At 36.4% G+C, this 13,690-nt stretch overlaps 1 non-coding gene across 1 annotated transcript; it reads right to left on the bottom strand.

The window, feature by feature from the left end:
• Positions 1 to 298: 298 nt before the first annotated feature.
• LOC141603956 (small nucleolar RNA R71) lies at positions 299 to 405 on the bottom strand. The gene has a single exon (XR_012525789.1). It is a non-coding gene; the product is annotated as a small nucleolar RNA R71 (small nucleolar RNA).
• Between the last annotated feature and the right edge of the window lie 13,285 nt (positions 406 to 13,690).

Raw genomic sequence — 13,690 nt, 5'->3', positions numbered from 1 at the left:
AACCAGTAATTTCAATGCCAAATCCGCATTCATACAATTAGTTGAGAGAAGTCAATTTGGAGGGATGCCTAGTGAAGACCCTCATTCACATATGGAGACTTTTTGTGACTATTGTGATGCTATTTCTCAAACCGGAGTTACTCAAGACCAAATCCGGTGGATATTATTTCCTTTTTCTTTGATTGGTACCGCAAAGCAATGGTTGAAGAGCCTAGACAAGGCTACCCTTGGTATTGATTCATGGAAGAAGTTAGCACTTGCTTTCTACAAGAAATTCTATCCTCCAGAGAAGACCAATATGTTGAGAGCCCAAATCATCGGGTTCAAGCAAAGGGATGAAGAATCATTGTATGAAGCATGGGAGAGATTTAAGGACACTTGTCGTTCTTGTCCACACCATGGTCTTAGCGAGTGGTTCCTTGTGCAACAATTTTGGAACGGTTTATATGAAGACTCCCGCAACATTCTCAATATGGGATCTAATAGGATGTTTACCGATGTTGATGACAATCAAACATGGGCCAAAATCGAAGAGATGTCGGTTCATAATTCATAATATAGTAAGCCTCGAAAGGCCACTAGAGGAGGAAAGCATGAGGTAGATTACATCACACAATTGGGTGCTCAACTAAGTGGTCATATTGACACCATCACCTTGAAGTTTGAGAAGGCCATGGCTAAGCTTGATGAAGCTTCCAAATCACCCAAACAACATGTTAATGCTATGGTGGCATCATCCTCAATTCCAAGTGGAGTATGTGAGAGTTGTAGAACTTTGGGACATACCAAAGTGAATGTAGGGGAACAAATGAACAAATGAATGCTTTCCAAGCATACAAGACTGGCACCCCTTATTCCAACTATTACAATGAGAATACCAAATTTCATCCAAATCTTTCATACGAGAGCCAAAATGTTCAAAACCCTCAACCAACATACACCCCATCTCCAATGAGAAATCAAGCTCAAAGACCCTTTTCCAACCAAAGCCAAAGTTATCAAAATCAACCTTTCTACAACCAATCCAATGACCAAAACTTTGATGTTCAAAAAGCGGTCCTCCAAGTGCAAAAGAACCAACAAGAATTTTTCACCCAAATGCAAAAAGATAGCCAAGCCAAAGATATCACCATCAACAACATAATAGCCCACACCAAGATGTTGGAAACTCAAATGTCTCAATTAGCATCTTCTAGCTCTCAAAGACAAAAGGGGCAATTACCACCTCAAGGTAATCCACCAAGACATGAAACGGTGAGTGCCATCCATTTGAGGAGTGGTACGAGATATGAAGGGCCGAAGAGGCCAATTGATGAAGATGTTGTGAATTATAGTGACAAGCAAAGAGTTGTGGAGAACTCTAAGGAAGAAGAAGAACCCACCACCAATGAAGTTTGAAAGAAGAAGAATGAAGAGAAGGCTAAGGAAAAAGAGCCTATTGTGATTAGACTTCCATTCCAATGTCGTCAAGCTAAGCTTAAGTTTGATGAACAACTTGGAAAGTTCATGGAAATTATGAAGAACTTAGAAGTCTCAATCCCATTCACGGAATTGATCAATCGTGTTCCGGCTTATGCGAAATACATGAAAGACATTCTTACCAAGAAGAAAACCATCCGGAAGCTAGAGACTATTGCCTTCACCAAAGTGAGTAGTGCTATTCTTCAAGGAAGTTCCCCTACAAAACTCAAAGATCCGGGAAGTTTCTCTATTCCATGCACCATTTGCGACACTACAATCAACAAAGCATTATGTGACCTTGGAGCAAGTGTAAGTGTCATGCAATACTCGGTATGCAAGAGGCTAGGAATGGGAGAACTCAAATGCACTAACATTACTCTTCAAATGGCGGACCGATCAACAAAGATACCTTTAGGGGTATGGGAAGATGTGCCCATAAGAATTGGCAAATTTTTCATTCCGGTAGACTTTGTCATTGTAGACATGGAGGAGGATTCCAACATTCCTATCATCTTAGGAAGACCTTTCTTGCACACCGCGGGAGCGGTAATTGATGTGAAACATGGAGAGCTCACACTTGAAGTAGGGGATGAGACAATCACTTTCAACCTGGACAAAAAAAATAAGAGCTCCCCGACTACATGAGCCATGTTTCAAGATCGATCACTATAGCCGAGAACGTGATAGAAAGAAGTTAGTATCTCAATGCAAAGATCAAGCTATGGGTAAAGAATCACCACCCATATGGAAGAAGAAAATGGATAACCCTCAAGTTGCTCTATCCGGAGAGCAAGGAAATTCAAACAATGAGAGCTTAAATAGCTCACCACCAATCATGACAAGCAATGAAGAAGGCCTCATTGGCCATGACAACCAAGAAGGAGAGTTGCTCTTATCAACTCATGGTATCATTAGGGAACAAGCTAGTGAAGTTTGTGGTCTATGGGATGACGAATTTAAAGGATTAGGTAATCCCTACATTGGCAATGCTATGACCTTAGACCAAGGCTTTGTTGATCCTAGCCATCATCTTGACTCGGGTCACCACCATGAATAACATAATGTGCAAAGATCTATGCAAGATCTTTATGATGAAAATGAACAAGCCTTCGACTAGTTCTACAAGGTGTTGAGCAACATCAACAATACCTTGGCTATGCCCCCTTGACATCTCATTCAAGAATGAGAGTTTGGTGGAGTCCTCCCTAAACTACCATTTGTAAATATTCTAACCCCTTAACTCGCATTTTATTTCTTGTATTGCATTTTTTTGTCTTTTTTGGATTTACATCTTTGTGCTTTGATCAAGATTTTTGTTCTGATAGAAAGTGAGGGAGGTGTTTTAACGTGTTTTGATGTGTAGTGTGTGATCTAGTGTGGGGATAGCAAATGCCTAGGCAAACCGAGCCTTCGTAGTTCACCCACAATGTTGAACAAAGGAAATAAAGAAAGGATGATACAGGAAAAGTAGATCCCCACGGGTGGAACAGAACCCGTGGAAGCAGAGGGGAATCCGAGCGTCCCTAGAGGGAATCCGCTCGAGCTGCTGATGATCCGGGCATCCCAGAGGAGCATCCGAGCATCCTGACCTTAGGACGTGGGTCTTGGGAATACTGGAATTGAAAAATCCGTCTTGTCTAAACATCTGAGCAGAATATATTCAGGACGCCCGTCCCAGACAATGAGCCGCTCGTCTTGAAGGCAATCCGTGCGTCCTGGCATGCTTCAAATTTTTAAATCCATGTTGTTTGTAAATTCGAGCGTCCCCAAGAGAAGACGAGCGTCCCCAGCAGAAATCCGTTCGTCCTGAGCAGAATCTGCGCGTCCCAGCACGGGATGGAAAAACAGACTGCACTGACTCAGGATCCGCGCTTCCCGAGTTAAATCCGCTCGTCCCCTGCTGCTATTTAGAAATATTACGGGATTCCTTCTCCTCATCCCCAATTCATTTCTATCTTTTATAAACTCAACACACATCCTCTCTCCCTCAAAACCCTGATTCAAAAACAGAATTTTCTCAACCAAATTCACCAAAATCAAAACAAAACTTCCTCAAATGACAATTAAACTACTCCTTTATCAATAAAAGACCGCCCAAACATCAAACATAAAATCCTCACAAATTGAATCGATTTTCTAGGGTTTGAAGGCAATTTCAAAAATCCTAAAATCGATTGGGAATTGATTGAAGCTTGAGGAAACAAGGAGCATTCAAGCACAATATTGCTTTGTTGATATAAATTTGACAAGGAGAACAACATGGCAAGAACCAAAGACGGAAACAAGGCACCCAAAACATCAAATTTATCAAAGAGGCAACAAGTTCTTCTTGCCTCAAAGGCTATGGTAGTGGTACAACCAAGGGTAGAGATTCAAGAGATTGCAAATCCTATTGAGGAAGCTACACCTACTCCGGTTATAGACAATTGCAAGATTTTCCGGAGGTAACTTTCTTAACCGATTCTCATAGGAAAGCATTTTTATCCCTTACCAAGAAGACCATTGTAGCTACCAAGTTTATATTGTTAGATCCATTAATCTCTTATTAGACAGTTCTAATAACTATATATTTATTAGTTAAATCATAAACTAAAAGGATCTTATGCATGCAAAACAAAATGATACAAAGTAAGAAGAAATCAATTATTCTTACAATGGTGGCCGAAATGGATATACTAAATGGACTCCTTCCAATTAGTCTTCTTAAGTAAATTCAAGTGCTCCAGGAAAACCCTAGATCCAATGATGGGATCTACTCCTTAAGGATTGTACCAAGGTAATCCCTCTTAAACCATAAACTAATTTTGTTACTAGAAATTAGTAAATGTTCCTTAAAATAATGCTAATATTATTGTTTACTAGTAAAGATGAGATAATATTAGAGATTTTGTAAGTTAATTTTCTAGTGTGTTCAACAACAAAGCTAGAGAGAATAAGGATAATTATCTATATAATTATAAGAATGAATAATGCACTAAAAAGAGAGAAAAACATGTACTTTTACATAGGGTGGCCGGGTAGACCAAGGGAAGGGTGCCCAATACTTTTACAAGTTTTTCTTCTCAATATTTTTAGGCTTGCAGGCCTACAAAAGTAGGTCATAATTGTGTTTTGTTAATTAAATAAACAAGACACAACCAACCTCCCACACCCCTAAATTACACGGCACCCTTGACATAAAAAGGGTCTATTTTAAGTTTGTCAATATGTTAAATTGTGTAGTGTGACATATTGGACATGTTACTAGACATGTTGTTTAATAATGCATTTTTAACTTATTAAAAATCATTATTTAAACAAAATAAATGACATACAAAAGTTAACTAGTAATTCACAATTACAATTACTTAAAATGGGTCATTCAATTATAAATCACAACAACTTGTATTTATAATAAACCATTCATTCTTATTTTAATTGTTTCATAAATAATAATAAAAAACTAAGTAATAAAACAATTTAATTACTCAGAACGAATCTTATTTAATCAAATTATAATAAGATACGTATTCTCACGCACAAAATCATTTGTTCAATTTTAAGGAATTAATTAACTTGTTTCAACATACAATTAATTAATTAATCAATTAAGAGTGTTACCCTACAGGTATGACCTTGAGGGATCAACTGATCACTACCGTCATACGACAGTAATGTCAAACTCTAATCAGCCAATCATTACCGATTAATGTGAATCAGTTGACAATAAAATATTATTTTCCCTTTAGCATTCTGAATATGAGATTTAAATATGTGATCGCATTATTGTCGAGGACACATACTCCAACAATCTCCCACTTGTCCGAGATAAGTGTGCGTCACCAATTCTCTTATCCTATTACTATCTCCCACTCAATGCAAGGTGTCTTGCAGGTCGTATTTGCATTTGATCATATCATGAGTGGTTTCCTCGATCTGGAGAATAACTGTCTGATCGAAATTATCTACCGTAGATACCTTCCGAGCGTGGCCACGCATTTCCAGTTCATTACTCGTCCAGTGGCCTCGAGATATAAGATAACCCTGACTAGGGGTGGACAATTCCTATTGCACTTTTCCCTCGCATAGCCGCAACTCATCACAACCCAAAATGTGCCCATTTAACCCCAATTACGAAGGTCATTGAACACAAATCAAAGTCACTTTGAAGTTGTGCCATCTTAGGCGAATAGTCTTTAGTCAAAGAATCGACTCATAAGAATACTATAGTAGCTCTCGCCACGACCAGGCTATAAAAAAATTCCAGAACTCTATAAGCGGTCATAAGCCTGACAGAGTGTCCCATACAGTCTTCCTATATGATCGACTAGTCATCTCTTACGACTTTATGGCACTTGAACTTGCCATCAATCGCATCACATTCTAGTTACTTCGAGATGTCACCTTATGTAAGTAACTATGGACGATTACTATGTCAATCTAGTTCACTTTAATGGGGTTCAATATTGTCTTAACAACCCATTTGGATATGGCAAAGTAAAGTAAAAATTTATAAGACAAATGCGATTATCATATATGAACAAATAAAACAACATTTTATTTCATATCAAATAATCTAGTACAAATTTGGCATACGTTTAAGGCCCATGGAGACATGTCCATCGGGTTTAGCCTACGATAAAGGCTTTGTGAGCGGATCAGCTAAGTTATCATCCGTCCCAACCTTACAAATCGCAATTTTCTTTCTTTCAATAAAATCTCTAATAATATGAAATTTTCTGAGTACATGTCTAGATTTATTACTAGACTTTAGCTCTATAGCTTGGAAGATGGTCCCATTGTTGTCACAATAGAGAGTAATGGGATCTTTGGCAATAGGAACTACCCTTAGCCCTTCTATGAATTGCCTAATCCACACAGCTTCCTTGGCAACTTCTGATGCTGCAACGTACTCAGCCTCCGTACTAGAATCCGCAATCACAGCTTCCTTGAAGCTTCTCCATCCTACGGCACCACCATTGAGCATGTAAACAAATCCACCTTGTGATTTCATGTCATCTCTATCTGTTTGAAAGCTCGAGTCTGTGTAACCCTTAACACATAGCTCGGAGTCTCCTCTAAACACTAAGATAGAATCCTTAGTCGTTCGCAAGTACTTAAGGATGTTCTTAATAGCTATCCAGTGACTCTCACCTGGATTATCTTGATATCTACTTGTCATGCTTAAAGCATACGAGACATCTGGACGAGTGCATATCACGGCATACATGATTGATCCAACAACGGAAGCATAGGGAATCAACTTCATGCGTTCAACATCTTCAGGTTCGGAGGGTGATTGAGACTTGCTCAAAAATATCCCACTGCCCATAGGAATTAAGCCTCTCTTAAACTGGTCCATGTTGCAGCGTCGAAGAACCTTGTCAATATAAGATTCTTGACTTAATGCCAATATCCTTTTGGGTCTATCTCTATAGATCCGGATACCTAATATGCGTTGTGCTTCTACTAAATCCTTCATTTGGAAATGATTTCCCAACCACTCCTTGACGGAGGATAACATTGGAATGTCATTTCCAATAAGTAGTATGTCATCCACATACAATATTAGGAACACTACATTTCTCCCACTGAACTTCAAGTATAAACATGGTTCCTCAACACTTCGAGTAAAACCATTTTCTTTTATAACATGATTAAATCGATGGTTCCAACTTCTTGATGCTTGCTTGAGACCATAGATGGATCTCTTAAACTTGCATACTTTGTTAGAATTTTTAGGATCTACAAAACATTCAGGTTGCATCATATACACCTCCTCTTCTAAATGCCAATTTAGAAAGGCGGTCTTGACATCCATTTGCCATATTTCATAGTCATGAAATGCGGCGATCGCTAACAGTATCCGAAGGGATCTCAGCATGGCTACGAGGGCAAAGGTTTCGTCATAGTGAAGACCATGAACTTGGGTAAAACCTTTTGCCACTACCCTAGCCTTGTAGACATCATCATGCCCTTCTATGCCATTCTTTAATTTAAAGATCCATTTTCATTGAAGAGGTCTTGCCTCTTCAGGCAAATCCAGCAAGTTCCAAACTTGATTTTCATGCATAGAACTCCTTTCGGATTTCATGGCTTCAAGCCATGAAGTAGAATTGGGACTAGAGATTGCAGCTTTGTAGATGTTGGGTTCGTCACTTTCTAGAAGTAACACATCAAGACTCCCATCCTCTTGGATAAGTCAAGCATATCTATCAGGATGGGGAGAAACTCGACCCGACCTCCTCGGCTGAGGAATAATAACTGAATTAGATGATGAAGGAACGTCTTCATGTGCCTCTACTTTGGTTTGTGGTTCTTGAACTTCATCAAGTTCAAAATTTCTCCCACTCTGTCTCTTAGAAATAAACTCACTTTCTAAGAAGACAGCTTCACTAGACACAAACACTTTGTTTTCATGAGGTTTGTAGAAGTAATAGCCTCGGGAGGTATTGGGGTAACCTACAAAGATGCATTATTCAGATCGTGGGGCTAGCTTGTTGTCGGTCTTTACCTTGAAGTAAGCATTACATCCCCAAATCTTCATATAGGATATATTAGGAACCCTTCCTTTCCACATCTCATATGGAGTCTTTTCGGTTGCTTTTGTCGGACTATTGTTCAATGATTTTATTGCGGTTTGGATTGCGAATCCCCAAAACGAGTCGGGTAACTCGGTTTGACTCATCATAGATCGAACCATATCTAGTAGGGTTCGAATTCTCCTCTCGGCAACACCATTAAGTTGTGGTGTCCCGGGTGGAGTGAGTTGTGACACAATGCCAAAACCTTTCAAGTGTGAATCAAATTCATTACTAAGATATTCTCCACCACGATCGGATCGTAGTGCCTTTATCTTCTTGTTCATTTGGTTTTCTACTTCATTTTTAAATTCTTTAAATTTCTCAAAGGCCTCACTCTTGTATTTCATTAAGTAGATATACCCATATCTACTTAAATCATCGATGAAGGTAATGAAGTAGTCATAATTACCCCTAGCGGTGATAGTCATTGGTCCACATACATCGGTATGTATAAGGCCCAATAGTTCACTAGCTTGAGTCCCTTTACCACTAAAAGTATTACGAGTCATTTTTCCTAGGAGGCAAGATTCGCATATACCATAGGATTGAAAATCAAATGGTTTAATAACATTAGTTGAAACTAATATTTTAATGCGATTCTCGTTAATATGACCTAATCGACAATGACAAATGTACGATTCATTTGGATCACTTAACTTGAGTCTCTTGGATTGTATGTTATAGATGTCTTTACAAGGATTTGAAGTCTCTTGAACATAAATGTCATTTATAGAAGAGCCTCGGCCTATGACCACGTCATTTCTAGAAATAATACAACAATTGTTTTTAATGGCAAAATTAAAGCCCTCTATGTCTAACATAGCAATTGAAATAATGTTCTTAGAAAGAGAAGGTACATAAAAACAATTATGCAAATACAACTCAAATCCATTTGCCAAAACAAGTACATAAGTTCCCTTGGATGTGGCCGCTACTCTAGCTTCATTCCCAAGTCGGAGATCAACATCGCCCTTGCTCATCTTTTCCATGTTTCTTAGCCCCTGTAAATGATTACAAAGGTGATAACCGCAACCGGTATCTAATACCCACGTTGTGGTTGAAGTAAAATTTACATTAATAACATAAATTTCAGAAGGAATTTTACCGAGTGGAATAACAAGTCCATCCCTAATATTTCCCAAATATATGGGGGCAATTCCTCATCCAATGTCCCATGCCATGACAATAATGGCATTCATCATCAACTTTGGCTCCTTTAGTAGTCCCACTAGCCATCTTGTTTCCATTGTTGAATTTTCTACCTTTCTTTCCCTTCCTTTTGAACCATTTCCTTTTAGTTCCAAGAGCTTGCTTGCTAGAACTCCCACTAGTTTCGGCATCCCTTTCTTCCAAAGATAAGGATCCCATAGATTTAGCGAGATGGTCTTCCCGAGACACATTCACAAAAGAACTAGTCATAGTAGGAGGTATGGAGGAAGTAATGAAATTAAGGTTTCCGTCGGAACTGATCCCAAAATGAAGCTCTCTAGTAGTATCGAGATTGTTGTTGGAGCAAATATCATCAAATAAGTTATGACAAGACTCAATGGTAATAGTTGTTGTTGCATTGGTAGGATCCATTGCGATTTATAAACTACAAACATGGAGGTAAAGGAAATATTAACATTTGTCATTTTAATCATACTTGCAAACGTTTTAAACAAGTTTCAAACATTTATATAGTGACCTCTACCCAACTATAATAAATGATCCCGAGATCCAAATTCATATTAACTCGGGCACGGTGAGCCGATACATCCCTTATCTGTTGGAATATGTGTCCTCCGACAATAATGCGATCACAACTGTTGATCATGATGATCACATGTTTAAGTCTCATTTTAAAGAATACAATTGGGAAGTAATATTTTACTGTCAACTGGTCCACACATATCGGTAATGATTGGTCGACTAGAGTTTGACATTTTGTCGTGAGACGGTGGTGACAGATTGATCCCCTTAGGTCATACCTAAAGGGTAACACTCTTAATTGATCATTTAATTGATCGTATGACGATACGGGTCAATTAAATTACTTAAAATTGACGGACGATTTTGGAAGTAATATTTACGTGTCTCATTGTAATTTGATTAAATAAGATACGATCTAAGTAATCGAATTGTTTTATTACTTAGATGAAATTATTGTTTAAGCAAACAATTGCATTTGAATGAATAAATTATTATAAATACAAGATGTTGTGATTTATAATTGGTAAAATATTATGGTACAAGTTATTATGAATTACTAAGTCGATTTTGTATATGACTTATTTTTATTAATGCGTTGATTTTTAATATGTTAAAAATACATAACAATTTTATGTGACATGTGACATGTGACAAATTGACAAATTGACAAAATAATGTGTAAAATGGATTTTCCATTTTACACTAAATGGACCGAAATAATGGGGAGTATTAGGTATATATTATGTTGATTATGTTAATGGTAAACATAATCATTTCTTCCTAAACCTAGCCATGTAACCCTACTTGCTCTTGTGAAGACAACCTTGTGCATGCATTGGCCATTTCCCTCCCCTACCACCCGGTTTTTGAGAAGAGAAAAACCATGGGTTTTTCTTCTTATTTTACCTAATATACACTATCAAAAATATTAGTGCAATATTATTCATTCAACATCTAAAAAATAAGAGTTTTAGAGAGATAAAAATCTTCCTCCTTCTCCCTTTCTCTCAACCGAAATTATTGAGAGAACAAAATAATTTTTGGTCAATTTTATACGAAATTAATATTGTTCTAGTAATAATAATATTAATTTTATTAAGTTGTTACTTTGGGTATTAATCCTTGGAAGGGATTCTCTACTTGAATCCTTGTTCATCCACTTAAGGAAGCTCAAGAACAAGTGAGTAGGAGAACTCACTTGTGCCCATAAAATCCGAAATCTTCAATGTAAGATGATGATTTCTTCTTTAATTTTATTATTGTTTGCATGCATAAGATCAACATTTAATTTTATGACTAAATTAAATCAACACATATATGAATATGTCAAGTAATGAGATATAGATTCCTAACAAGCGGTATCAAGAGCCTTGGTTGTTTGCATGCAAATCGGTTATAGTTTTTCCGAGTTATACGATTAACATATAAAACTTGTAAATTTGTGTTATTATGATATATCACGAAATAAATTATGCATGTTAAAGTTTCTGATCCTAAAATGTATTTAGGATATTTTGGTTAATTTATGGATTTTTATTGTTCATCCTATATAATAATGGCATTAAAAATGTGATTTTATGATTAAAATGTCATTTTCGGACTAAAATTAGCTAAACTTCGAATTTTACAGTGGTTTTTGGATATGTTTTCACATATATTATGTTTAGATGACCTGTAATATTTCATAATTTTTGGATTTCTTATGCTCGAAATATGGATTTTTCATGATAAAAATTGAATTTAAATGAAAAATGGGTTAATATGAGATAAATTTCCAATCTGGTCATATAAATTTAGTATGTTGTCACATGAAATTTTACAAGATGTTTTTAAAATAATAGGCTATAATGAAGTCTTCATGCATGATTTATGAATTTTTGATGAAAAATAGCATAAATAGTGACTTAATTAGTGAATAATTGCTAAAACATACTTCATGACTAAGGAAAAAACGTCACATGTTGAATTTTATTATATTTTTCAGATCTAAAATTGAAAAGTTGATAAATATAATTTTTCTCATGTTTTATGATTTTTTTTTGATAAATCCGATAAACCGCAACATTGTTTTTCCAGATAAATTTCGAAATTTTTAACCTAAGTTTTTTAACATTATGAGTGTCATGGTACTTTTCCAGAATGTTCATGAGTTTAAATTTCAAATTTTGAATTTATTTGAAATTTTTGGTAATTTATTTGAAGTTTATAGCATTTTTTTAATTTTGAGTCCACTAATGAACAATTTTAAGAAATATAAGTTAATTATAGTCAAATAGTTAGTGGAGATTAATTTTGAGTCCTAAGTTGGTTGGGGTAATTAACTTGTGCATAAATATGATTTTATGTAATTTATTGTGATTTTAAAAGGTTGAATCACGCAAATCCGTAAAAACCGTTTAATATACGATATTGGCTCCTTAAAGGCGATTTAGCATAAAATTGGGCATGTTCATACATATTATAATGCTGCATTTTAGTTATGATTGTCATAATTTTATTTTATGTAATTTTTGAATTATGTAATTTTATTTAGTATGGCCTTAGTTTTTAATTGGTATTACCCGAAATGTATGGGAATATCGATTCAGTTGTAATTTATTGTGATCTCGTATCACCGTTTTGTAATTTAATAGTTTTATTTTATTTTAATTACAAATGTATAATAGGAAATTATGTAATTTGTTATGTAATTTATTTATTCCGGAGTTCCTTGAAGACGGTGTCACACAAGAAGGCGATACATAAAGACAGTGTTACCTCGAGATGCGTGCCAAAACCGAAGTTCAAGGGACCAATGGAGTTGGTTTCCGAATATGTAATAGTTAATTAGATTTTCTATTTTAGGAAGACCATACTAGGATTTATTTTATGTTTTGCATTTTATTTATATGTCGTATGCATCGCTAAATCGCCATAACTAAAACATGCATCATCTTTTAATCGAGTTCATCGACCGTGTCAATTAGAATTATCGTAGTTCACCGCTTTAGTTCACTTAAAACGTGATAGATAATAAATTGACATGACCTCTCGCTAAAATAAACAATTGAGACATAGCCTTACCAAATAGTAGAAACAATGAAAACCTATTTCGTGAGGGAGTGCACTCGGCCACCTCGGGGTACAAACCTTGTTACGTAGGGGAAGTGGGTGATAAATGTCTAACCACCGAATTCATATTGATGAGGGTTTTATCGGCTACCCCGTGCCCAAGTTAATATGGGTTTGGATCATGGACACATTTATTCGAAATTTGGATTGAACTCAACAAAAGTTTTTGATAAGGGTTTCATCGGCCACCCCGTGCCCTTGTCGGATGTGTTTTGGGCTAAAGATAAATATTAGAGTAATTTTATCGACCAAGAGTTCTAGAAGTAGAATCGATTAAAAGGTTAATCCACCAAGTTATATTGATAAGGGTTTCATCGGCTACCCCGTGCCTAAGTTGATATGAATTTGGGTCTTGGAATCATTTATCTAGTTGGGTAGAGGTCACTAAAAAAATGCAATAAAACTTGTTTAAATTAAAATTTTTACGAGTATTATTATTATGAAAACAACATTTGTTTTACTCCTTCTATTTTGTTTTGTAGACCGCTTCTATTTCTCATAACCAATGGCTACTCCAAACCCAAACGCCACACCTCTCACTAATACTTCATGGCTCCGATCCTTCATGGATCGTTGTAAACTTGAAAAGAATGGGTCAAATTTCTCCGATTGGGATGCCCAACTCAAATTAGCCGCCCAAGGTGACGACAAGCTTCGTTACCTTACCGAGGCCTCTCCACCCTAACCTAATGCTAGGTCGACCGCCGCCACTAGGGAAGCATATGAGGCTTACCATAAGGAGTCCGCCGCAATGAAAAATGTGTTGATCTTTGCAATGGAGGCGGATCTCCAAAGGAGAGCCTTTAAAATGGGCACCGCTAATGAAATCTATTCCAAGCTTGTGACAATGTTTTCATAAACTC

Source organism: Silene latifolia, chromosome 9 (genome assembly GCF_048544455.1).
Source record: "Silene latifolia isolate original U9 population chromosome 9, ASM4854445v1, whole genome shotgun sequence".
Classification (NCBI taxonomy): domain Eukaryota; kingdom Viridiplantae; phylum Streptophyta; class Magnoliopsida; order Caryophyllales; family Caryophyllaceae; genus Silene; species Silene latifolia.
Note: the sequence above shows the minus strand (reverse complement) of the source record. Positions and strands in the feature narration are given on the sequence as shown.